The sequence below is a fragment of the Orcinus orca genome, chromosome 20, assembly GCF_937001465.1.
Source record: "Orcinus orca chromosome 20, mOrcOrc1.1, whole genome shotgun sequence".
In the NCBI taxonomy this organism is placed as follows: Eukaryota; Metazoa; Chordata; class Mammalia; order Artiodactyla; family Delphinidae; genus Orcinus; species Orcinus orca.
The window spans coordinates 53,852,053-53,879,910 of NC_064578.1; the positions used below are offsets into that span (position 1 = coordinate 53,852,053).

The following is a 27,858-nucleotide window of genomic DNA, read 5'->3' on the forward strand; positions in this document are numbered from 1 at the left end:
CCTTGTGGTGAGCGGTCTTCTCACTGCGGTGGCTTCTCTTGTTGCGGAGCATGGGCTCTAGGCATGTGGGTTTCAGTAGTTGTGGCATGCGGGCTCAGTAGCTGTGGCTCGCGGGCTCCAGAGCGCAGTTCCCAGCAGCTGTGGCGTGCGGGCCCAGCTGCTCTGCGGCACGTGGGATCCTGGACCAGGGATCAAGCCCGCGTTCCTGCATCGGCAGATGGACTCTCAACCACTGCGCCATCAGGGAAGCCCTCACTATCGTTTTAATCCCTCAAAGACAATAAGTCTCTTGGGAGTTTTATCAACCACTGACCTTTACCATTTTTGCCCCCAAACTCCTCATACCCTTATTTCCTTCATGCCCATGGAATCCCGCACCTATTTCCCTAGAACCCGGTATACCTCATACTCTTCACTTTGCTGCACACTTTAACTCATTGTACCCTCAAAACCGGCAATGCCCTTTAACCACCTTGGGATTTTTCGTATTTCTTTTTCTTTCTCCTTCTGCCTTTTCTCTTTCCCTACACTCTCTCCCACACTCCAGGCTTCCTTCACTGTGGTCTTATCTGCATACCCCTTTTTCTATGCCCTCTCTCTCATACTGATCTATCACATACCCATTCACTGCCATGCCTCTGAGCACTCGACCTTTCTTACCCTCTGACCCACCCAAGGAGGTAATACGCATAGCAATTTTAAGGCTGCCTATAGCAAATATTGTCTGTTGGTTGTTGCAGCATTGAAAGGATTACAAACAATGGAAAGAACCCCTTTTTCCTGCGTCCAGAAGTCTGGAGATAGAACAACTATTCTTCCGTATGTGAACGTGTCGTCCACAGATACACAGGGACTGTGTAAGTTAATTTTATGAAAGTGAATGCTTTCATATGAATGCGTCATGTGTGTTTATGAATATGATGCGAGTTTATATGTGCTGAGCATGTATGTTTGTGAGTTTACACCTGTAGTTGTGTGAGTATGTGACTTATGTATATGTATGTGAGTATATATGAGTACGTGAGTGTGAATGCACATGTGTGTTTGCTTCTGCCTGTAAGTGTTTCAATGAGTTCGTGTTTGTGTGCAGACATGGTTGACCACCACTATGGCTCCAACTCCTGACTTGAAAATTGACAATGATCGCATCATGACTGTGCATCAAATGTGGATTTATTTGTAGGGAAAACTGAAAGATTACTTTCAACTCCTAATTTATATTTCTTAGTTATCAAAGTATCGAGTGCTCATTACTGGAAAATAGCACAATTAATTAATTAATGCAGAGCACTCTGGTAACAATTTGATCCCCTTGAATTAAGTAATTGAGCATTGGTTCACCTGATATTTACAAGAATAGTAAAATCTCTGTTGAGCCATCAGAACTAGATGCTAATTTGTGAGACACTCTTTTTGAACCTTCTCATTTTTTTCTATGCATATTGTTCTGTGTCTAAGTCTAATCACTAATGGAGGTCAGTAATCGTAAAGTATATTTTCCTACAACATCTCCATATTAATTGGCATTGATTTATGCAAATGAGTCCAATTAATTGGCTTTGATTTGTGCAGACATTTTCTATAATGAGTGATTTATCATATTCTTCCTTTTACTTGTGTCTCTTTGAATATACTTCTCAGGTATTTTGTCTCATTCCATTTCTCTACCAATACTTTAACTGGTGGTTCAGTTCAGTGGTCTGAAGATTAGGAAAGTACTAGTTTCAGGGAGAGGAACGTCTCAGGAAAGTGAAGAATCTAGAGGAACACACATCTTTTATGCCTGTCTTTACTTGAGTGACTTAAGAATTTCCAACTCTCCTCCATGTGAGACCCTGTCCGCCTTCAGGGATCATGGAAAAGAAAACGCCTCTTGAAAACACTCCAGTTGTTTCCTAAGGAGGCTAACTAGAAACTTGTAATTGTTTTTAGTAATTAACAACTGAGAGAAAAGTTTTCAGAAATGTTCCCAGATCCCAAGCCTACACTCCCATTGCTGCTTCAGGTGAAATGATTTTGCAGTTCTGTTGGGAGGGGTGGGGAGGACACAGAATCTCAAACCCATATATCAGGCTCCGGCTAGCTCCCTCCCACACAGGTACTGGCTATAAAAACCATCACTCTGAGCCCATTGTCCTGGCATCAGGAAGGAGTCAGGTAAGGATGTTCTATTTCATTCTGAGCAGCAGAGTCTGTAAGAGAAAGGCAGATCAAGAGTCTGGGTAAGGGCTTCCCTGGTGGCGCAGTGGTTGAGAGTCCACCTGCTGATGCAGGGGACACGGGTTCATGCCCCGGTCCGGGAAGATCCCACGTGCCGCGGAGCGGCTGGGCCCATGGGCCATGGCCGCTGAGCCTGCCCGTCCGGAGCCTGTGCTCCGCAACGGGAGAGGCCACAACAGTGAGAGGCCCGCGTACCGCAAAAAAAAAAAAAAAAGAGTCTGGGTAAGAGATCATATCAGAAAAAGGCAGCCTTCTGTGTAGTAACCTGATTCGGTGCCAACACCGTGCAGAAAGGTGGAATAAGTCTGAGGCATGAGCTAGTAAAGAGAGAGGGGGTCCTAGAATCTACACCAATCTCTAAAGACTCCTCATGCAGTTTAATGTAAACCTCTGACAGCGATTGTTGTGACTCATTCCAAGATATAACAAAACCTGCTTTCTAAGGTGCTTAAAAATATTTGTATTTTAAGTTGTAAAATCAATCTGCTGTTGAGTCTACCTTATAGGAATCAGGATGACTAGAGGTGCACCAATAATCCCTCCAGGTCTGCAATAAAGAGTATGATGAATCTGCAGTAATCATCCAGTTCTGTGCAGAAAGTGTATGCAAATGGAAATGGCTTGAATAGAAAGGTTTTTTTCTAACTCTGGATGTCTGATGCAATTAATGGAGACAGTAACTCTGTCTCAACTGAAAACCTCCGTAGTGTGTTGGTTATGGCAAGGTTATCATCACTCTTACATTTACAGAACAGTTGACATGATAATTATGAGTTAAAGGCCGCAGCTGGCAGTCTCATATCGTGTTGTTTCCGTTTGTTTAAAAAATATGCTGTTACTATCAATCTAAAAATCCAGTCTTTGAATTTATAAAATGCACAAGAATACATGCCTTGCAGATGCTGTTTTGCATATATGTCTTGTATGTCAGTATCATTCACAAATCTTATTACTTTGCTAGTCTTTTCACTTAACTCTGAAATTAACAAATAGATAAGTATATGAACTGAAAATAATAATAATGTAGTTTTGGCTTATGCTCTTTTATCATGTATTAGTGTTTGATGTCCCAAAGTTTATGGCATTACATGTGCTTATTCAATAATTCCTGTGATAGGTGCCATTATACCTGCTTTTCTGACATAAAAATAAAGGAGTCTGGGACTTCCCTGGTGGTACAGTGGTTAAGAATCTGCCTGCCGGGCTTCCCTGGTGGCGCAGTGGTTGAGAGTCCGCCTGCCGATGCAGGGAACACCGGTTCGTGCCCCGGTCTGGGAAGATCCCACATGCCGCGGAGCGGCTGGGCCCGTGAGCCATGGCCGCTGAGCCTGCGCGTCCGGAGCCTGTGCTCCGTAAGGGGAGAGGCCACAACAGTGAGAGGCCCCCATACCGCAAAAAAAAAAAAAAAAAAAAAAAAAAGAATCTGCCTGCCAATGCAGGGAACATGGGTTCAATTCCCTTGTCTGGGAAGATCCCACATGCCGTGGAGCAACTAAGCCCGTGCGCCACAACTACTGAGCCTGCACTCTGGAGCCCTCGAGCCACAACTACTGAAGCCCACGCACCTAGAGCCTGTGCTCCGCAACAAGTGAAGCCACCACAATGAGAAGCCCGCGCACTGCAATTAAGAGTAGCCCCACTCGACACAACTAGAGAAAGCCTGCGCACAGCAACGAAGACCCAATGCAACCAAAGATAAATAAATAAATAAACAAAAGACTCCACCAACTTTAAAATAAATAAATAAATAAAGGACTTTTCCTGTTGCTGTCCTAATACCGAGCCATTCTCATCTTCATGACGTTACCTTGTCCTGGAGCAGGTTCCTGCAGTATTCTGCTGCTCGCAGGGCATTTACATGTATTAAGATACCTAAAGGGCTTCCCTGCTGGCGCAGTGGTTGAGAGTCCGCCTGCCGATGCAGGGGACGTGGGTTCGTGCCCCGGTCCGGGAGGATCCCACATGCCGCGGAGCGGCTAGGCCCGTGAGCCATGGCCGCTGGGCCTGCGCGTCCGGAGCCTGTGCTCCGCAACGGGAGAGGCCACAGCAGTGAGAGGCCCGCGTACCACCAAAAAAAAAAAAAAAAAAAGATACCTAAAGCTTCATTCACAATACATAGTGCGCTACAAAATAAAACTTTACAAGATGGAATCTCGTTATAATGAAAATATAAAACACCACCAGTCTAAAATAAGCTGTGAAATGAAAACTAAATATGGACCTGCATTATTATTTGAATAGAACCAACTGGCTTTTTGGCAGAGAATGGTGGTTCAATGCACTATCTTTACCAGCCTAATGGGTCTCAAGTCTTCACTCTGCCCTACGCAGCAGATTTCAAGAAGCATGTAACCTCTCTGTGTTACCCTTCCCTGTAAAACTGAAGTCACAGAAATCCCGGGCTCGTGGATTCGTGAAGCATGAAGTGATCATGTGGCGTGCCTTCAACGGGTCATTTTACATATAAGTGCTCTTTATAATGTACACATTCAACCCTTTTAAGGCTGCTAGTAACAGAAAAACATGAAGTACATTTTTCTAACCGGGAACTCACGGCAAGTGCAGAATATTGGATTTCAGCTGACATGATTCATGTAGCCCACGCCTCATATTCCCATGCAGGACATTTAAACTCACAAGACAAGTATCAGTGACCGTGAACTGAGAGGATGGCTAGCAGCGATTTGACAATGGATGTGATCTTCTTAACACAGACTGTGGTTGGAATCCTGGAGAATTTCTCGCTTCTTTGCCTTATATCATCCTTCCCTTCACTGGCTACAGGTTAAGGTCCACAGATTTCATCCTTAAGCACCTGATTGTAGCCAACTTCTTGGTCCTCATCTCTAAAGGGGTCCCCCAGACAGTTATTCCCCCTTTGGGTGGAAACATATACCCAGTGATTTTGGATGCAGACTTCTTTTCTTTCTTCACAGAGTGGGGAGGGAGTGTCCACTGGTAGCATCTGCCTCTGGAGTGTCTTTCAGGCCACCACGATCAGTCCCAGGAACTCCAGGCGGGCAGAGCTTAAAGTAAAATCTCCCAAGTACATTGTTGCCTCTATTTTCCTGTGTTGGATGCTCCAAATGCTGGGAAATGTTGTTTTTCCTATCGATGTAACTGGCAAATGGAGCAACAAAGACCTCACAAACGGGAAGGATTTTTGATACTGTTCTGCTGTTCCTCGTGACGAAACCAGACAGACATTGTATGGAGCATTGCTATTATTCCCTGATGTTTTCTGTTTGGGGCTCACGCTCTGGGCCAGTGGCTCCACGGTTTTCATCCTGTACAGGCATGAGCAGCAGGTCCAACACATTTGTAGGACCAACGCCTCCCCCAGGTCCCCCCCGCTTCTCTTGAGTCCAGAGCTGCCCAAACCATTCTTCTCCTGGTGAGCACTGTCGTCTGCTTTTATACCCTTTCCTCCATCTTTCAACTTCTTTTGTCTCTTTCTGATCATCCTAGCTGTTCCCTGTGGACATCACTGTAATCACTGCTGTGCGCTTCCCCACTGTCAGCCCCTTTCTGCTCGTGAGCCGTGACTCCAGTGTACACAGGCTCTACTTTGCCTGGTTCAGGAATACAAAATCCCCCACTGTTAGGAGAAGTATGTAAATTGTGTGTATTTCCACAGTGCACAGTTGCCAATTCCTTCCTTCCTTCCTTCACCCTCAGTGTCCAAAGGCGAGTTTTGATCGGGAACCTGTGGAAGAACTGCTTTCGGGCTGATTCATGTTGTTGGCAGAATACGTTTCCTTGAATGACTCACTTCTGAGTATCTCCATCTAGAAAGGCAGCATTAGCAAGTTGAATCCCTCTCCTGTTTTCAATCTCTTACTTCTTTCCGTCGGAACTATTTGGCATCTGTTCTTTAAAGCTCAGGTGATTATACTCCACCCACCTTCATTAACGAGGAAAATCTGTTCCAGTCAGCTAGGGCTGCTGTAACCAAGAATACCACAGGGGAATGCTCCAAGGTGATGGAGTAGGAAAACCCTGAGCTCTCCTCTCCTCCTGGACACACCAATATTACAACTGCGTACAGAGCAAGTATTGATGAGGAAGACCAGAAGCTACCAGAAAAGATCTTCTACAACTAAAGGAATGCAGAAGGATCCCCAGTGAGACAGGTAGGAGGGTTGGAGTCTCGGTAGAGTCAAGAACCATATCCCTGGGTGCGTGACCCAGAAACAGGAGAATAATACGATTACAAAGATTCTTCCCGAGGGGTGAGCATTCTGAGCCCTACATTGGGCTGGCACGCCGGGAAGATAAGCCCCCAGAACACTTAGCTTTGAAAGGCAGCAGGGCTTTCTTTCGGGAGAGCCAGAGGGATGTGGGAAATACGGGGAGGTAGAGACTCCACTCTTTTTTTTTTTTTTTTTTGAGGTATGGTTGATCTACAATATTGTGTTTGCTTCAACGATACAGCAAAGTGACTCCGTTTTTTTTTTTCAGAGTATACGCCATTATAGGTTATTACAAGATATTGTATATTGCTGTGCTATAAAGTAGATCCTTGTTACTAATCTATTTTATGTATAGAAGCTTGTATCTGTTAATTCCGTACTCCTGATTTGTCCCTCCCTCCCTCCCTCACCCCTTTGGTAACCATACGTTTGTTTTCTATGTCTGCGAGTCTCTTTCTGTTTTGTATTTAGATTCATTTGTATTATTTTTAGATTCCACATGTGATATCATTTGGTATTTGTCTTTCTCTGACTTACTGCACTAAGTATAATATTCTCTCAGTCCCTCCATGTTGCTGCAGGTGGCAATATTTCATTCTTTTTAATGGCTGAGTATTATTCCATTGCATGTATATCCATGTTTTCATGTCTTGGCTATTGTACAAAGTGATGCTATGAACATTGGAGTGCAGGTATCTTTTTGAATTAGAGTTTTTGTTTTTCCAGATATATATATACCCAGGAGTCAGATTGCTGGATCATATAGTAGCTCAATGTTTAGTTTTTTAGGGAACATCCATACTGTTTTCCATAGTGGCTGCACCAATTTCCATTCCCACCAACCATATACAGGTGTTCCCCTTTCTCCACACCCTCTCCAGCAATCATTATTTGTGAACTTTGTGATGATAGCCATTCTGACCAGTTTTAGGTGATACCCCATTGTGATTTGATTTGCATTCCTCTTATATTTAGTGATGTTGAGCATCATGTGTTTGTTGGCCATCTGTATGTCTTTTTTGGAGAAATGTCTATTTAGGTCTTGTGCCCATTTTTTGATTGGATTGCTGTTTTTTGTATAGAATTCTATGACCTGTTTATATATTTTGGATATTAACCCCTTGTTGGTTGTAGGGTTTGCAAATATTTTCTCTCATTCCGTAGGTTGTCTTTCATTTTGTTGATGTTTTCCTTTGCTGTGCAAAAGCTTTGAAGTTTAATTAGGTCCCATTTGTTTATTTTTCCTTTTATTTCTTTTTCCTTGGGAGACTGATCTAAAAAAACTAATTGCTGTGATTTATGTTTGAGAATGTTTTCCTGTGTTGTCTTGTAAAAGTTGACCATGTCATGACATACATAGTTCTTTCAACCATTTTGACTGTACTTGTTTAATATGATGTGAGGGAGTGTTCTAATTTCACTGATTTTTCATGTAGCTGTCCAGCTTTCCCAGTACCACTTAATGAAGAGACTGTCTTTTCTCCATTGTAATTTCTTGCTCCTTTTTCTTAGGTTAATTGACTGTAGGTGTGTGGATTTATTTCTGGACTCTCTGTTCTGTTCCTCTGATCTATATGTCTCTTTTTGTGCCAATACCACACTGTTTTCATTTCTTTTGCTTGGTAGTATTGTCTGAAGTCTGGAAGGTTCATGCCTCCAGCTTTGTTCTTTTTCCTCAGGATTGCTTTGACAATTCAGGGTCTTTTGTGGTTCTATATGAATTTAAGGATTATTTGTTCTAGTTTTGTGAAAAATATCATGGGTATTTTGATAGGGATTGCATTAAATCTGTAGACTGCTTTGGGTAGTGTGGCCATTTTAACAAAAGTAATTCTTCCAACCCGTGAGCATGGGATACCATTCCATTTCTTTGAATCATCTTCAGTTTTCTTCATCAGTGCATTTTAGTTTTCAGCATATACGTCTTTCACCTCCTTTGATAAGTTTATTCCTAGGTATTTTTTGATGTGATTTTAAATGGAATTTTTAACTTTCTCTTTCTGATATTTCATTGTTAGTGTAAGAAATGCAACAACTTCTGTATATTAATCTTGTATCTTCTACCTTGCTGAATTCATGTATTGGTTCTAATAGTTTTTGTGGGGAGTCTTTAGGGTTTTCTATATAGAGTATCATGTCATCTCCATATAATGACAATTTTACCTCTTCCCTTCCAATTTGGATACATTTTCTTTCCTTTTCCTGTCTGATTGCTGTGGCTAGGACTTCCAGTACTACGTTGAATAGAAGTGGTGAGAGTGGGCATCCTTGTCTTGTTCTAGATTTTAGCAGGAAGGCTTTCAGCTTTCCACCATTGAGTATTATGTTGGTGATGGTTTTGTCATAAATGGCTTTCATTATGTTGAGATATCTTCCCTGTATACCTGCTTTGGTGAGAGTTTTTATCATGAATGGATGTTGAATTTTGTCAAATGCTTTTGCAGCGTCTGTTGAGATGATCACGTGGTTTTTGTCCTTTCTTTTGTTAATCTGTTAATCACATTGATTGATTTTGCGTATGTTGAACCATCCTTGAAACACTGGAATGAATACAACTTGATCACGGTGTATGATCCTTTTTACATATTATTAGACCCAGTTTGCTAGTATTTTCTTGAGGATTTTTGCATCTATATTCATCAAAGATATTGGCCTATTTATAATTTTATTTTTTTAATTGTCTTTGTCTGGTTTTGGTATCAGGGTGATGGTGGCCTCATAGAATGAATTTGGGAGTGTTCCCTGGTCTTCAGTTTTTTTGGATTGTTGGAGAATAATAAGTTGTTCTTTGTATCTTTGGTGGAATTCCCTAAGGAAGCCATTTGATCCTTAACTTTTGTTTTGCAGAGAGGTTTTTAAAAAATTTTAATTGCAAGTTCTATTTCACTTCTAGTGATTGGTCTGTTCAAATTATCTGTTTCTTCTTGACTCAGTTTTCACAGGCTGTATGTTTCTAGAAACTTGTTTATTTTTTCTAGGTTGTCCAATTCGTTGGCATAAAAATGTTCATAATATTCTCTTATGATTTTTTTCTATTTCTGCAGTATTGGCTGTTATTTCTCCTCTTTCATTGCTTCTTTTGTTTTTTTTTTTTTGTTTTTTTTTTTGCGGTACGCGGGCCTCTCGCTGTTGTGGCCTCTCCCGTTGCAGAGCACAGGCTCTGGACGCGCAGGCTCAGCGGCCATGGCTCACGGGCCCAACCGCTCCGCGGCACGTGGGATCTTCGCGGACTGGGCTATGAACCCCTGTCCCCTGCATCGGCAGGCGGACTCTCAACCACTGTGCCACCAGGGAAGCCCTGCTTCTTTTGTTTTTGTGCACCTTCTCTCTTTCTTGGTGAGCCTGGCTAGAGGTCCATTGAATTTGTTTATATTTAAAAAAACAGCTCTTGGTTTTATTGATCATTTTCTATACTTTTTTTGATCTTTATTTTCTCTCTGGTCTTTATTATTTCCTTTGTTCTGCTGACTTTGGGTTTTGTTTGTTCTTTCTCTAACTCTTTTATGTGCTAGGTTAGGTTGTTTACTTGAGATTTTTCTTGTTTCTTGAAGAAGGCCTGTATTGCTATGAATTTCCCTCTTGCTGCATTCCTTAAATTTTTAAAGGTTATATTTTCATTTGTCTTGAGGTATTTTCTAATTTTATCTTCGATTTAATTGTTCACCTGTTGGTTTTTAGTAACATGTTGTTTAGTTTCGATACGTCCATTCTTGTCCCATTTTACTTTCTGCAATTGAATCTAGTTTCATACCACTGTGGTCAGAAAAGATGCTTGTAATATTTGCTATTCTCTTAAATTTGTTGAGCCTTGTTTTGTGCCTTTGTATGTGGTTTATCCTAGAGAACGTTCCATGCATGCTTGAAAACAAACTGTGTTTTCTTTTTTTTTAATGTTTTGTCCTGTAGATATCAATTAAATCCACTGGTCTCTTGTGTCATTTAGGATGTCTGTTGCCTTCTTGATTTTCTATCTGGATGATCTGTCCATTAATGACAGTTGGGTATTAAAGTCTTCTACTATTATTGTATTATTGTCAATGTTTCCCTTTATGTCTCTTAGTATTTGTTTTATATAATTGGATACTCATATATTGGGTGCATATATGTTAATGAGTGTAATATCCTCTTCTTGTATTGATCCCTTTATCAATATATAATGACCCTCTTTGTCTTTTGGTATAGACTTTGCTTTAAAGTCTACTTTGCCTGATATGAGTATCGATACCTCTGCTTCCTTGTCATTTTCATTTGAGTGAAATATATTTTTCCATCCCCTCACTTTCAGTCTGTGTGTGTCTTCTGCCCTGAAGTGAGTCTCTTGTAGGCAGGATATTGTAGGTTTTTTAAAAAATCCAATCTGCCACTCTATGCCTTTTGATTAGAGCATTTAGTCCACTAACATGTAAAGTAATTATTGATGAGCATGTAATTATTGCCATTTTAATCCTTGTTTTCCAGTTGTTTTTGTAGTTCTTCTTTGTTCATTTCTTCTTTTGTTTTTCCTTGTCTGGTTTGATGATTTTCTTCTGTAGTATGCTTGGGTTCCTTTCTTTTTTGGTTTTTGTGAATCTATTGTACGTTTTTGATTTGTGGTTACCATGGAGTTTAAGTATGTTGACCCATAGCTATATCTACTTACTATAAACGGATAGACATACCAGTTTAAACACATTTTGAAAGATCTACATTTTTCTACTCCCCTCCCCTACTTTCTATGATTTTGATGTCCTATTTTACATCTTCATGCTTATCCTTTAATGTTAATTGTAGTTATGATCACTTTGACAAAAATTTTGGATTGTTTTTTAATCTATGTACTGGCTCAGTAAATGATCTTCAACCCTTTTATACATTTGCCTTTCCTTTTGTGATTTTTCCCTTTCCTGTGGATTCTTGCTTCTTTTTTTTTTTAGAGAAGATCCTTCAATATTGTTTTTAGGTTTGGCTTAGTATTGCTGAATTCTATTAGTTTTTGCTTGTTTGAAAAATTATTTAACTCACCTTCTATTCTTAATGATAATCTTGCTGGGTAAAGAATTCTAGTTTGCAGATTTTTCCCTTTCAACACTTTGATTATATCATACCACTCCCTTCTGGCCTGCAAAGTTTCTGCAGAGAAATCAGCTGATAGCCCTATGTAAATTCCGTTGTAACTGACTCTTTGTTTTACTCTCCCTGCCTTTAAAATCCTCTCTTTATCTTTAACTTTTACCATTTTAATGATGATATGTCTTGGTGTGGGGCTGTTTGGTTTCATCTTTTTGGGAACCCACTGTGCTTCCTGTACCTGAATATCTGTTTCCTTCTTTAGGTTTGTGAAGTTTTCAGTCATAAGTTCTTCAAGTATGAAGTATGTTTTCAATCCCCTTCTTTCTCTATTCCACTCTCGATCTCCTATTATGTGTTGTTTGACATGTTTTAAATTACCCCATAGATCTCATATGTTGATTTCTTTTTTTTTTTTTTTTTTTTTTAGTTTATGTTTGTCTGCTATTCTAGTTGGTTGATTTCCATTATTCTGTCTTCCAGGTCACTTATTCCTTCTTCTGTGTCATTTAGGCTGGTATTCATTGCTTCTAGATTGGGTTTTTTATCTCAGCAGTTGAATTATCTATTTTTGATTGTTTCATCTTTATAATTTCTAGTTCCTTGTTACATGGATCTGAATTTCTGTCAATAATCTTTCTCAATTTTTTTTAGCATTTTTATTAACTCCTTTTTGGACTTAGTGTCTAGTAGCCTGGTGAGCTCTGTTTTATTATTTGTCCTTTCAGAGGATTTCTCTTGGTCTTTTTAATTGAGAGTGATTTTTATGCCGTTTCATTTTACTTAACTGTTTCTCCTAAATACACAGAGAAAGTTATCTACTGTGGTCTTGAAGGGGTGTTTTTATGTGGGAGCATCCCTGTGTAGACTGCGTGTGTCCAGTGTTTTTGGTGCAAGGGCTGGTTTTGGTATTGATGCCAGCCATGTCTTTCTTCAGGGTGTGCTGGCCCTTATCCCCTTGATAGTGAATGTGGTTAGTTTTGTAGTATTTAGACCCTGTGTTGGGTGTGAGGTAGGGCTTCTTCTCTACTCCGTGTCTGTCAGTGTGCTGTGAGGGGTGGGGTCTGCTCCCCAGTTGTTGGAGTAGAAGCCCTTAGGTTCATTCTGGCTCTATTACCCTTGAGTGGGTGCCCTGCCCCAAAGGAGGTGATTGATGAAGCAAGTGAGGCCTGTGTGGTCACAGAGGACCTATGACTACCTGTATAGGGGTCTTTGTTTCTGCTCTGAAGCAGCCTAAGTTTGCAACCCTTTGTCTGTTAACGTTGTCCCAGATCTAGTGCAAGGCTGTCCTGTGGAGTAGGCTGGTACTGGGGGTTGTGGCATTGTGGATGCAAGAATTGAGGTAGCTCTGCTGCAGCCTGGGATCTGGGCTGCCTCTGTGGCAGACTTCCCCCAGGACCTGTCTGCCCCTGATCTAGTGCTAAGCTGTGGTGTGGATTGGGCAGAGCTGGGTCGCTCTTGCTGGGAGACGAACTGCTGCATACTCCTGAGTAAGTTGACTGTGGCCATTGGTGCCCCACCCAGACCACACCTTGGGCACTCCCAGCTATCTCTGTGTAGCTAAATGAGTCCTATCCCAGGGCCTGAGCACCTGAGATTGAGCGCTTAGTCACTGCTTGCTCTTGTGGCATGGCCCCATGTGCACACTGTCCCCCAGAGCTACACCCTTCACCCGTACACACGCTGACAATGGCTTCTGTGGATCCACCCAGATCATACCCCAGGCATCCTGGTCTGTCTCTGTGCATCTAGACTGAGTCTCTGCCCAGATCTCATGCCAGGCTGTGGTGTGAAGTGAGCAGGGCCAGGGATTGCACTCCTTCAGATTGGGGAGTGTAGCAAGGTAGCAGCCACCAATGCAAGACTCTCTCTGCCCTGACTGTCGTCAAGCCAGCACATGTGTGCTCCTTGCAAGTAGAGTCTAGGCTTCTCCATCCCTTCTAACTGTCTCAGTGGATTTTCCAGTGGGCAAGAGGGCCCGTCTTCTCTACACAGGACCCCAAGACTGGGATGCCCAGATGGTGGTCTGACCTGCTCACTCCCCAGGGCAAGGGATCTGCTCGTACAGATTTTCTTCTCCTTACAGATCCCTCCCCAGTGTGCAGGTCCCAGCTCGATGCCTTTTTTTCCCATCCTACCAGGTTATGTGGAGATCTTTCTTGCAGCTTTGGTTGTGTAGGACTTTTTCTGCCAATCTCAAGTTAGTTTTCCGTGATAATTGCTCCACATGTAAATGTATTTTTGATGTGTTTGTTGAGGGAGGTGAGTTCTATGTCCTCCTACTGCCTCATCTTAATCCTCCCCGAGACTCCACTCTTAAAGGGCACACACAAAATATCACACACGCAGGGACTCAGGAAAGCAGTAGTAATTTGAAAGGAACCTGAGTCAGACTGACCTGCTGATTTGGGAGAATCTGCTGGAGAAGTAGGAGGCAAATGGAACTCACTCTTGGGACACAAACGTGGGCAGCACCCATTTTTGTGAGCTATTTCTACCACATGGACACTGGTGCTAGCCTGCACCATTTGGAATCCTACCTCTAGATTATTAGCCTCAGGACCCAGCCCTGCCCCCACCAACCAGCCTGTCGGCACCAGTATTGAGATGCTTTAGACCAAGCAATTAGCTGAGCAGGGACACAGACCCATCCACCAGCAGGCAGGCTTCCTTAAGGCTCCCTGAACACACAGCTGCCCTAGACATGGCCTTGTCCACCAGAGGACCCAGGACCAGCCTCACATACCAGTGGGCAGACACTAGACTCAGGCTCTTCAGGACCGTGAAGTCAGAGACCCTGGGACCCATCTCAGACCACCGGTGGGCAGGTACCAGCCCCAGGACCCACCAGGCCCCAGCCCCAACAACCAGCAGGCAGACATCTGCTCAGAAATACCTTGCACTCCTCAGCCAGCCATACTGGAATCCAACCCCACTCACCAGCAGGCCAGCACCAGCTTTGGCACACAGCCAGTACGCACAGGAACAGGAACTGGTTCCACCCACCAGCAGGTCAACACTGAACTCAGGAACCCCAGCCCCACAACCACCCACCCCAGAACCTGGCTCTGCCTACCAGTAAGCTTGCACTAGCCCCGGGACCCCCCAGGCTTCTGCAGGCAACAGCCTCGTAACCCAGCCCTGCCAACAAGTGGCCGTCAGCCTCTCCACAAGGCAGTACTTGGCAACAACAGTACTGCAGCCTAGCCACGCCTACAAGATTGCCCACAGTAGTCAGGGTGCTACCACAGAAGGACAAAGGCATCCGCCATGGGGGGCAACCCTAGAGCGTATAGCACTAATGACCAGAGGGGAATGTGGTGCTGGGACCCACAGGACATCTAGAAAAGGCCACATCTCCAAAGTCAGGAAACATCACCAACCTACTAGGTACACAAATAAAAACAGCAAATTAGGCAAAATGAGGTCACAGAGTAACATGTTCCCATCTAAGGAACAAGATAAAAACCCAGAAGAACTACATGAAGTGGAGATAGGCCATCTACCCAAGAAAGAGTTCAGTGTAATGATCATAAAAATGATCAAAGAACTCAGGAGAAGAATGGATGGACACAGGGAGAAGTTTTTTTTTTATATAAATCTATTTATTCATTTTTGGCTGTGTTGGGTCTTCGTTGCTGTACGTGGGCTTTCTCTAGTTGTGGCAAGAGGGGGTTGCTCTTTGTTGCGGCGCGTGGACTTCTCATTGCGGTGGCTTCTCTTGTTGTAGAGCACAGGCTCTAGGTGCGTGGGCTTCAGTAGTTGTGACACATGGGTTCAGTAGTTGTGGCTCACAGGGTCTAGAGCGCAGGCTCAGTAGTTGTGGCGCACGGGCTTAGTTGCTTCGCAGCATGTGGGATCTTCCCGGACCAGGGCTCGAACCTGTGTCCCCTGCATTGGCAGGCGGATTCTTAACCACTGCACCACAAGGAAAGCCCCACAGTGAGAAGTTTAACAAGGATTTAGAAGATATAAAGAAGAACCAAACAGAGAGGAAGGATATAATAGCTGAAATGAGAAATATACTAGAAGGAATCAACAGTAGATTAAGTGATACAGAGGAAGGAACCTGCGAGCAGGAAGTCAGAGTATTGAAATCACTGATACCGAACAGGAAAAAGAATAAAAATAAATGAGGACTGTTTAAGAGACTTTTGGGACATGATCAATCATACTAACATTTCCATTATAGAGGTTGCAGAAGGAGAAGAGAGAGAAAGGGGCAGAGAGCATATTGAAGATATAATATCTGAAAACTATGCTAACCTGGGAAGGTAAACAGACATGCTGGTCCAGGAAGCACAGAGTCCCAAACAGGATCAACCTGAAGAGGAATGCAACAAGATACAGTGTAATTAAAATGGGAAAAATTAGGGCTTCCCTGGTGGCGCAGTGGTTAAGAATCCACCTTCCAATGCAGGGGACACGGGTTCGAGCCCTGGTCTGGGAAGATCCCACATGCTGCAGAGCAACTAAGCCCATGCGCCACAACTACTGAGCCGGTGCTCTAGAGCCCACGAGCCACAACTACTGAAGCCCGCGTGCCTAGAGCCCGTGCTCTGCAACAAGAGAAGCCACAGCAATGAGCGCGCACCGCAATGAAGAGTAGCCCCTGCTCGCCGCAACTAGACAAAGCATGCACACAGACAAAAATAAAATTAATTAATTAATGAGGATCAGGGTCAACTAAGGGCTGGTGCCATTGTACTAGGGAAGTCATTCCTTAAAATCCATCTTACTGGTGAGTGGAGTCTAAAACTGGAGGTAGAGCCCATTTTCACAGTTGGCCACTACAGTGTCCTTGCCACAGAAAACTTGGTTTTTAATGTCTCATTGCCCCCTCTGCAGACTGTTTGGTTATGCCAACAGCAGTCCTGAGCAGGTGCCTGTGGGAGGGGCATGTGGCTACGAGCAAAGCACATGGCTTTTAGAACTCAACTTCCAGGTAGCAACCCCCTGGGCTCAGGTCCGGCCACTCATAGGAGTCATGGCCAAAGCCTGTGCCCATATGCCAGAAAGTGCCGTCCTGCCCCCCGATGCATCCCACTCACCTGGTGCATTTCTTAGCCTCTACCAGTAGTAGAAAATGCTCATAAACTTCGAGGCTGTGCACTAAGAATGTCCCATCATCATGTGCATGCAGAAGTTTTACTCAAATATTGTACCTGACTCTAAGGATGAGGGACACAATCACAGAGGCCTAGGCTAAAGGGCATTCTGAAAACAATCGGTGTGCCCTCTTCAGAACTGTCAGTATTGGGAACTTCCCTGACAGTCCAGTGGTTAAAACTCTGTGCTTCCATTGCAGGGGGCGTGGATTCGATCCCTGGTTGGGGAACTAAGATCCTACATGCCTCGGGGCACGGCCAAAAAAAAATTATAAAAAAGAAAACCTATCAGTATCACTGAAGACAAAGGAGTGGCAAACCATCTAGTTTATTTTTTTTTAACTTTATTTTTTAATCTACAGAAGTTATTTTTTAAAATTGAAGTATAGTTGATTTACAGTGTTGTGTCAATCTCTGCTGTACAGCAAAGTGACTCAGTTATACACATATAGACATGCTTTTTTATATTCTTTTCCATTGTGGTTGAGGTTAGTAGATGCAAACTATTACATTTAGGATGGATAAACAACAAGGTCCTACTGTATAGCACAGGGAACTACAGTCAATACCCTGTGATAAACCAGAATGCAAACAATATAGTTTTTAAAAACTAAAGAGTCAAGACAACTGAATGCAATATTTATACCATGACTGGATCTTAGATTTATAAAAACAGAAAAGACATTATTGTATCCCTGGGGGACAGGGGGCAATCGGTATATGGACCGTCTATTAAATGGACTGTCTAATGTTAATTTTTTGTGTGTGATAGATTTATTGTGTTAGGAGAATAACCTTGATGTTAGGTGATCCAAGATCAAGTTGCTTACAGATTCTGTGTCTCTGGAGCATCCTCCTACTGGTTTTTGGACAGCCACCTTCGAGCAGTATATTTACACGGCTGGGATTTCAAGGGATGAATTTTTGTGGGGGAAACAACATTCAGTCTAAAACATAGCCCACTGATTAGTAAACTTATTTACATCTTCAAAGACTCTTTTCTCTGTGTTTCCACTGCAAGGGGTGCGGGTTCGATCCCTGGTTGGGGAGCTAAGATCCCACATGCCGTGCAGCGAGGCCAAAAAATAAAAACAAAGACTCTTTGCCGTGTAGTGTAATATAACGAAGGTATTAACCCTAGGGAGTGGAGATCTGCCTACCTCAATATGAGACCAGTGGATTTCTTGCAATGAAAATTTATTTTATAAATTGTTACAATCATGAAACTATTACCAGGGATTACTTCTTGGGATGGTTTCATAGAAGGAAAAAAAAAACAGCACTTGCAAATTGATAGTTCTGTTTTGTTATGTTTTATTTCTTATATAAAGTGTGGATTATATATTAAGAATACTACAGTAAGAAAGGGACTTTCTCATCACTGTTGGGTCATCAAAGTTCTTCAAGACATAAGTGGTTGGTAGGGGTCAGGCCTCTTGCCAACACTGAATGCCAGGACCCTGTGGGCACATCTTCTACTTCAAACTACAAGAGAAGAGAGAAATAGTGGTAGAGTGCTGTTCACTAAAATTCTATCTGTGGTCCTACAGTATATAAAGTGTAAAGATTTTCCGGGCATATTTTATATGACTAAGATATTTGCATCATGGACTCAATGTAGAAACAATCCATGAGAACCTACTGTATAGCACAGGGAACTCTACTCAATACTCTGTAATGGCCTATATGGGAAAAGAATCTAAAAAAGAGTGGATATATGTATATGTATAACTGATTCACTTTGCTGTACAGCAGAAACTAACACAGCATTGTAAATCAACTATACTCCAATAAAAATTAATTTTAAAAAAGAAACAGTCCATGAGCAAGGTCTAAGTCCAGTTTAAATGAGGGCATTTTTTGTTTTTGTTTTTTTGAATTAAGATTTTTTTAAATTGAAGTGTAGTTGATTTACAATGTTGTGTTAATTTCAGGTGTACAGCAAAGTGAATCAGTTATACATATATATTTTTCTTCTTTTTCATATTCTTTTCCCTTATAGGTTATTACAAAATATCGAGTATAGTTCCCTGTGATATACAGTAGGACCTTGTTGTTTATGTATTTTAGATATAGTCGTGTGTATATATCAATCCCAACCTCCTTATATATCCTTCCTCCCCGCTTTCCCATTTGGTAACCACTACTATCACTGTAGTAGTGATAGTGATAGTGTTCCCTGAAGTTTTATTTTCTGTGCTCACAATCTGGACCCGTGGCTCCATAAGTGCCACCCTGTACTGGCACAAACAACGAGTCCAACACAGTCACAGGAATACCGTGTCTCCCAGATCCTCTGCTGAGTCCAGAGCCACCCAAAGCATCCTTGTTCTTGTGAGCACCTTTGTATCTTTTCACACCCTTTCCTCCATCTTTCACATTTCTTACGTTCTTTCTCATAATCCCAGTTGATGGTTCATGAAAACTGCTGCCCTAATTTCTGTGTGTTTTCCAACTGTCAGCCCCTTTCTGCTCATGACCCGTGACTCCACTATACCCACGCTCTGCTTTGTACGGATAACGGATACAAAACCTGCTACTCTTAATCCGAAATATGTAAATTGTTAGCTTTGGCACAATAATCAGCTGTCTATTCACTTATCACCTGAGAACGTTGATTCGGAAACTTATGGAGAAATCAAAAGTCTTTCTTCAGTACATGCTAGTGGGTATTGGGCTCTTCAGTGGGTTGAATGTGGCACCTACCTGGCTATGGTATTAAGCAATTAAGGTGAATTAAGCCTCCACCTGATACCCAGGATCCTGTAGATAGTAAACTCAATCAAATGTTGCTTGAGGCAAATGAATAGATCTGGTCCTACCTCCTGTCAGAAAAAAAGCATGGTTGACCAACTGGTGTACCTATGGGAAAATTTGCCAGTAGTGAGTATGGTGAAGAAATGAGTGGTAGATATTGTTGGAAGACAATTAATTATGGATTTCTCATGTATGTGTCTGTCTTACGGACAGTTTTTGTATTGGACTGTTTTTTCATGAATGTTTGCATGAAAAAGAGCTTTGGGGAAGAAAGAGACAGTGTCACCCTCTGGGACAGTGGACGGGTTTGTTTGCTGTACAGTTAAATAAGGATGTTTCCCTTTGGGGCAAATGGTAGGTCAGGTTCCCTTTAAAAGATTGGGTTTTTCTACACGGAGTTCCTCAGCTGCGATTCAATCCCATTACATGTGCTATATCCACCAGGGCCTCGCCACCTCATCCTGATTGGAATTAGGGAGGCGAGTGGAACTGATAAAGTCAGGCTGTTCTTGAGACTGCTGTGCCATTAATAATAAAGTCTCTGGGTTTTTTTCTGTTGTTGTTTTTTAATAGACTTTGTTTTTTAATGCAGACTTAGGTTAAGAGCAAAATTGAGTAGAAGGTACTGAGATTTCCCCTGTCATTCCTGCCCCCACATACACACAGCCTCCACAACTTTCCAGTCCCACACCAGAGTGGTGCATTTATTAAAACTGCAGAACCTACACTGACACAAAATTATCACTCAAAGTCCATAGTTTACATTATTGTTCACTCTTCGTGTATACTCTTATCAGTTTCGATGTGTAATGACATATACCCATCATTACAGTATAACACAGAGTAGGTTCACTGCCCTAAAAACCCTCTGTGCTCCACGTATTCATCCTTCCTTCCCCCTAACTGTTAGCAACCGCTGATCTTTTTACTGTCTCCACAGTGTTGCCTATTCCAGAACATCATACAGTTGGAATCATACAGTATGTAGCCTTATAGATTGGCTTCTTTCACTTAATAATATACGTCTAAGGTTTTTACATGTGTTTTCTTGGCTTGATACCTCACTTCTTTTTAGCACTGAATAATATTCCATTGTCTGGACGTACCACAATTTATTTAACCATTCACTTACTAAAGCACATCTTGGATGCTTCCAAGTTTCAGTAACTACACATAAAGCTGCTATAAACATTTGTGTTCAGGTTTTTGCATGGACCTAAGTTTTCAACTAATTTGTGTAAATACCAAGGAATGTGATCATATGATAAGAGTACATTTAATTTTATAAGAAAATGCCACACTGTCTTCCACAATGGCTCTATCTACCATTTTGTGTTCCCACAGCAGTAAATGAGAGTATCTGTTGCTCAACGTGCTTCCCAGCATTTTGTGTTGTCATTGTTCTGGATTTTGGTCATTCCACTGGATGTGTGGTGGTATCTCATTATTGTTTTGTTTTGCAACTCTCTCATGATACATGATGTTAATCTTATTTTCCTATGCTTATGAAAATATCTGTATATCTATTTTGGTGAAGTTTTTGTTCCTGTCTTTTTCGCGTTTTCAAATCAGCTTGTTTGTTTCTTTATTGTTGAGTTTTAACAGTTCTTTGTATATTTTGAGTAGCAGTCCTTATTAGAATTCTGTTTTACAAATATTTTCTCCCAGTCTGTGGCTTGTCTTCTTATTCTCTTGACGTGTTTTCGAGAGCAGAAGTTTTTAATTTTAGTGAAGTCTAAATTATTCATTATTAACTGCATGGATTGTGCCTTTGGTGTTATATCTAAAAAGACATTGTGGGGATTTCCCTGGTGGTCCAGTGGGTAAGACTCCATGCTCCCAGTGCAGGGGGCCTGGGTTTGATCCCTAGTCAGGCAACACGATCCCACACGCCACAACTAAAGAGTCCACATGCTGAAAATAAGACCAGTGCCGCCAAATAAATAAATCAAATAAATATTTTTTAAAAAGACATGGTGAAACCAAAGGTCATCTAGATTTTTTTCCTATGTTATTGTCTAGGAATTTTATAGTTATACACTTTACATCTATAATCCATTCTGTATTGAATTTTGTGAAAGGAATAAGGTCTATATCTAGATTCTTTTCTTTTTTTGATGTGGATGTCCAATTGTTACAGCACCATTTGTTGAAAAGACTGCCTTTTCTCTATCGTATTGCCTTTGCTTCTTTGTCAAGATCAGTTGACTCTATTTGTGTAGGTCCATTCCTGGACTCTCATTATGTTCCTCTGATCTATTTGTCTATACTTTTGCCAATACCACAATGTCTTGATTACTGTATATTTGTAGTAAGCCTTGAAGTTGAGTAGTGTCAGTCTTCTGACTTCGTTCATCTCCTTCAATGTGTTTTTGGCTATTATGGGTCTTCCGACTCTCCAATTAAACTTTAGAATCAGTTTGTTGATATCCACAGAATAACTTGCTGGCATTCTGATTTGGAATGCATTTAATCTATAAGTCAAGTTGGGAGAAGCTGTCACCTTGAAAATACTGAGTCTTTCTCTCCATGAACATGGAATATCTCTCCATTTATTTAGTTATTTGATTTCCCTTATCAGAGTTATGTAGATTTCCTCATATAGATCTTATACATATCATGTTAGATTTATACCCAAGTATATCTTCTTTTTAGGTGCTAGTGTAAATGTTATTGAGCTTTCAATTTCAAATTACTGTTTATTACTGACTTATAGGAAAGCGACTGAGTTTTGTGTATTAACTATCTTAGTCAGTTTGGGCTGCCATAACAAAGTACTACAGAAAGGGTGGTTTATAAACAGAAGACATTTCTCATAGTTCTAGAAGCTAAGAAGACCAAGATCAAGATGCTGGCTGATTTGGTGTCTGGTGGGAGCCCTCTGCCTGGTTGCAGATGGCTGTCTTCTTGTATCCTTATATGGCAAAGAGTAAGAGAGCTCTCTGAAGTTTCTTTTATAAGGGCACTAATCTCATTCATGAGGGCTCCACCGTCACGACCTAATTACCTCCCAAAGGGCCCACCACCACATACCGTCACATTGTGGGTTAGAATTTCAACATGTGAATGGGGCACGGTATACAAACATTCAGTCCATTGGATAATATTAACCATGTATCCTTCAATCTTGCTATAATCACTTATTAGTTCCATAAGTTGTTGTTGATTCTCTTCAAGTTTCTACATAGATGTCATCTGTGAACCATGACAGTTTTATACCTTCCTTCCCAGCAAACAAAAGTCCAGGGCCAGAGAGATTCACAGGGAAACTCTAGAAAACATATAAAGAAGAACAAATGCCTGTCTTTCTCAAACTCTTCCCAAAACTTGAACAGAAGGGAACACCCTCAAATTCATTATACAAGGTCACCATTACCCTGTCTGATACAAAAACCAAAGAAAGACACTACAAAAAAAAGAAAATTAAGGGCCAGTATCTTTGCTGAACATAGCTGCAAAAATCCTCAACAAAATGTTACCAGACTGAATCCAACAATATATACAAATGATCATACACAATGATCAAGCTGGACTTTTCCAGGGACACAAGAACAGTTCAACATTCACAAATCAATCAATGAAATATACCACATTAAAAAAAGATAATAAAAGTCACATGACAGTCTCAATAAATGAAGCAAAAGTATTTGACGAAATTCAACATACATTCATGATCAACACGCTCATCAAAGTGGGTATACAGGGAACATACCTTAACATAATAAACCCCATTTATGGCAAACACACAACCAATATCATACTCAAGATGAAAAGCTGAAAGCCTTCACACGAAATTCAGGAACAAGACAAGGATGCCCACTCTTGCCACCTCTACTTAACATAGTATTGGAAGTCCTAGCCATAGCATTCAGACAAGAAAAACAAAAGCTATCCAAATTAGAAGGGAAAAGATACAACTGGCACTATTTGCAGATGACATTATATATATAGAAAACCCTAAGGTCTCCACCCAAAAACTATTAGAACTGATAAATGAATTCAAAAATGTTGCAAGTTACAAGGCTAATATGCAGAAATCTGTTGCATTTTTATACAGTACTAATGAAATATCACAAATATAAAGTAAAAAAATGCCCTTTAAAATCAAATCAAAAAGAATAAAATACCTAGGAAAAAAAGAAGGTGAAAGACCAATATTCTGAAAACTCTAAAATATTTATGAAGGAAATTAAAGATGATATGAAGAAAGGGAAAGATATCTCATGTTCTTGAATTGAAAAAATTAATATTGTTAAAATGCACATACTACCTAAAGCAATCTACAGATGTAATGCAATCCCTATCAAAATACCTATGATATTTTTCACAGAACTAGAATGAAGAATCCTAAAATTCATATGGGGCCACACAAGACCCCAAATTGCAAAAACAATCTTGAGGAAAAAGAACAAGGATGGAGGTATCACCCTCCCAGGCTTCAGACTATACTACAAGTCTATAGTCATCTAAATAGTATGGTACTGGCACAAAAACAGACACATAGATTGATAGAACAGAATAGAGAGCCCAGAAATACACCCACGCACTTATGGTCACTTAATCTATTACAGAGGAATCGAGAATACATAATGGAGAAAAGATAGCCACTTCAACAAGTGGTGCTGGGAAAACTGGATAGTTACATGGAAAACGATGAGATTAGAACATTCCCTCACACCATATACAAAAATAAACTCAAAATGTATTAAAGACCTAAATGTAAGACCTAAAACCATAATGCAGCCATATGGAAAACAGTATGGAGGCTCTTCAAACAACTAAAATAAAACTATCATGTGATCCAGCAATTCCACTCCTGGGTGTATATCCAAAAGAAGAAAAAAAAAAAAACCACTACTTGAAAAAATACATGCACCCCAATGTTCATAGCAACACTGTTTACAATAGCCAAGACATGGATACAACCCAAGTACCCATCAACAGAAGACTGGATTCAGAAGATACGGAATATATGTAAACAATGGAATATTAGCCATAAAAAAAGAATGAAATTCTGCCATTTGCAGCAACATGGTTGGATCTAGAGAATATTATGCTTAGTGAAATAAGTCAGAGAAATACAAATACTGTATTATCATTATCACTTATATGTGGAATCTAAAAAATAGTATAAATGACTGTATATGCACAACACCAACAGGTTCACACATGTAGAAAACAAACTTGTGATTACCAAAAGGGAGAAGGAAGGGAGGAGGGACAAAATAGGGGCATGGGGTTAAGGGATACAAACTACTACGTATAAAATAGATAAGTAACGAGGATATACTATATAGCACTGGGAATTATAGCCATTATCTTGTAATAACCTAAAATGGAGTATAATCAGCAAAAATACTTATTCACTATGCTGGAACAAATATGATACTGTAAATCAACTATACTTCAATTAAAAAGAATGGACGTCAGAGATGATTATTATGGCAATGATAATAAACGGAAGAATTGGAGATGCTTTTAAGGTAAAATAAATATTGTGTTCCCTAAATCCCAGCACTAGATCTGTGGGGTATCAAAAGCCCTCCTAGTTCCAACTTAATAGATTTCAGTTCATCATTTTGTATTGTCCCACTTCTTTCATTGAACTAAAGATATAAAAGGATTCTCATTCTTCATACCTATAGAGCATTTGCTTTGTACTTCTTATTGTCCTGGGTATGTTTTCATGTTTCAAACTCAAAAACAATCTTTAATTCATATATCTTTAACATTTTTCACTGTAGTTACACAGGGAAATGTAGATTAAATCTATAAAGTGGGTTAAAAGATGTGGAAGAAAAATATAATGGTAAGGAAAATTTTCTAAAAAAAGAAAGTTTACTAGAGTTTAAAAGAATCATATAATGCTATACTCACAAACTGAGATTTTTATAGCCTTTGAAAAACTGCTCTTCTAGTAAAATTATTTAATTATATTTATTGCCTGATGCATTGTCATGAAACTAGTGTAAAAATATCTTAGGCAATTTATCTAAACAGTATTTCAGAAGCACTTTTGACAGTTGTACTGGGTAAAGGGTCCTAAGTGTGCAGCAGGAAAGTGTATGCAAGAAGTTACTAACGTGAGAAAAACTGGTTTTTCCTAACCAAGGAATCAAGATATTTAACAGTAAATATTATGTGCTGTATAAGAGTCTTACTCCAGTTTTTGACATTTGACCACGGACAGCTTTTCTTTTTCTTTTTTTTGACAAAGAGAATTAAAAAATTTTTTATTGTGACCCTCAGAAAGACATAAATTTTACATTGTGATCCAGAATAACACTTTCATATCTACACATGAGACTAAAATTAGAGCTACATGTAACAGTATTCACCTCTACTACATGCATTCTGGTATTTTCTGTTTTATTATGTTTCATGCCATTCCATCCCATTCTGTTTCTCTTTTTTAAACTATTGATCAAAACACACCAAACATTGTTGCTTCAATTAATTAATGTTGGTATCCAGAAAACAAACTTGATGACTGTGGTAGGAAGAGTAACTCAGCAATAATCATGCTTCCTCTTACTCTGTCTTCTTAAACTACACACGCTCCAGACAAATTATTTGCTCTTGCTATAAGACTGGTTTTATAAGAAAATCTTATGGAATCTGACTTGTCTGTTAGACAGCTGTTTATTGTAAATAGAAAAAAAGGTATATGTGTGTATAACCATGTAATTGCAGTAGTTTTAAAAAAGTGCTTAAAGTTTTTGCTATTAATATGTTTGGTAGTTTTTAATGTATGATACAGTTTAAAATAGTCCATCTTCAAAATCATATTTGTTTTTGTATAAAAAGTATCTTAAATATTTATTCCTTCAAAAACAACAAACAAAAAAACACACTAAACAAATTAGTCAATGCTTTGACCCTTAGTTTGAAGAATATAGGCTAAAGGAAGATGAACATTCACCTTCCCTGACACACAAATGTACGTAAGCATCATACATTATTCCCTTGTAATTCATGTAAATAAGGTTTATAAATCATTGTATAAATGTCATATATTTTCAGCTACATTTTAAAGAATATAGTGTATTTGGGAGCATTTCAATTATAGACTCCAAATAATAATTTAGAATAAATTAAAACTCAGAACCAGTGAAAAATATAAAATCCACATATGATTGCCTCACAGCAACAGCTGTTATAACTTAGGAATGAGTCATTTTCAGACCAACGGGAAGACAAGTAAATTCAACTAACTAGAACTCAACAATGCTTCCATCATTTGATGGTCACATGTAATTGTTCATACATGGGACTAAAATTCAGAAACTAAACTTTAGCAGTAACTGAGGTCAACTGAAAAGTTGATTTTTCCTGGCTGTTGTTTAAATGTAAGCTAAAATTTTGCTTATTTTAAAAAAAAGTCTAGGGCTTCCCTCGTGGCGCGGTGGTTGGGAGTCCGCCTGCCGGTGCGGGGGGCGCGGGTTCGTGCCCCGGTCCGGGAGGATCCCGCGTGCCGCGGAGCGGCTGGGCCCGTGGGCCGTGGCCGCTGAGCCTGCGCGTCCGGAGCCTGTGCTCCGCAACGGGAGAGGCCACAACAGTGAGAGGCCCACGTACCACAAAAAAAAAAAAAAAAGTCTATCATAAAAGAGAATATGACACAGAAAAACTAGTCATGTTAGACATAATACTACCATGTGCCTCACTCATGGCTTCCATCTAAGGTCTTGCTACTTCCAGAGCTGCTGCTGCTCCCCAAGGCTTCTCTTCACCTTCAGGGTACCTTCCCACCATGACATTCTCTGTTTCTTGGTGATTCATCCAAACAAAACAAGGACAACCATCCTGCCATAATCCCTACCACCATCAAGAAAATCTGTCCATTTCTGAAGACAAAAAACAAGAAGTGTTGTTTCTAAGTATTTAAAAATAAACCTCAAACTTCCCTTGAGCAGGAAGCCTACAAGAATATCCCTCACCTCACACCATCCATGACTGAACCTGGTGGGCTAATTCTAATACTGTTCCAGCAGCACCTGGAAACTTAATAGAGCTCAACTACAGCTGCCCCCCAGTGGGTTACAGTGGTGTTTGGCAAGTTTACACCAAGTATAACCACCTCTGGTGAAGAAGTCATTTCAGTTTGGGAAAAGTGAGTAATTTGGCCATTTAATTTGCATTGTTCTGGAAGTTGCCAGACTTGTCCTGCCAGGCATTAGTGTCAGAAACTTTCATCTTCCTTGGCTCTGCCTCCACTCTCTGTGTGCAGAGCAGAGCAAAGGGAGGAAGCCCCAAGGCAGTGCCATCCAAGGAGCAAAAGTGAGGTCTGGGTTTTGAATGTATGAGGACTTTTGAATCATAAATGCCTTTCCATGGAAGCTTTCACTCAAGACTTTTACAGACTTTACAAACTGGAATGAATCCAAGCTGGGGAGTACACCACTGGAAGTTCAGTGACAAGAACAGGTCTGCGATTATTCCTCCCATGAAAGATAAGTTCCCTGTGTTTCTTATTCTCTACAAACACACACAGAGGGGACGTACACACGTTTTTTCCTATATTCTTACTTTGGAAA

General features: G+C 40.6%; 1 protein-coding gene and 1 pseudogene across 1 annotated transcript in view; one reads left to right on the forward strand and one right to left on the reverse strand.

The window, feature by feature from the left end:
• Positions 1-27,858, reverse strand: part of LOC117199139 (zinc finger protein 677-like) — a 545,188-nt gene that overhangs the window by 312,897 nt on the left and 204,433 nt on the right. The gene's annotated exons all lie outside the window — the stretch shown is intronic.
• LOC117199143 (vomeronasal type-1 receptor 2-like) lies at positions 4,611-6,112 on the forward strand (annotated as a pseudogene).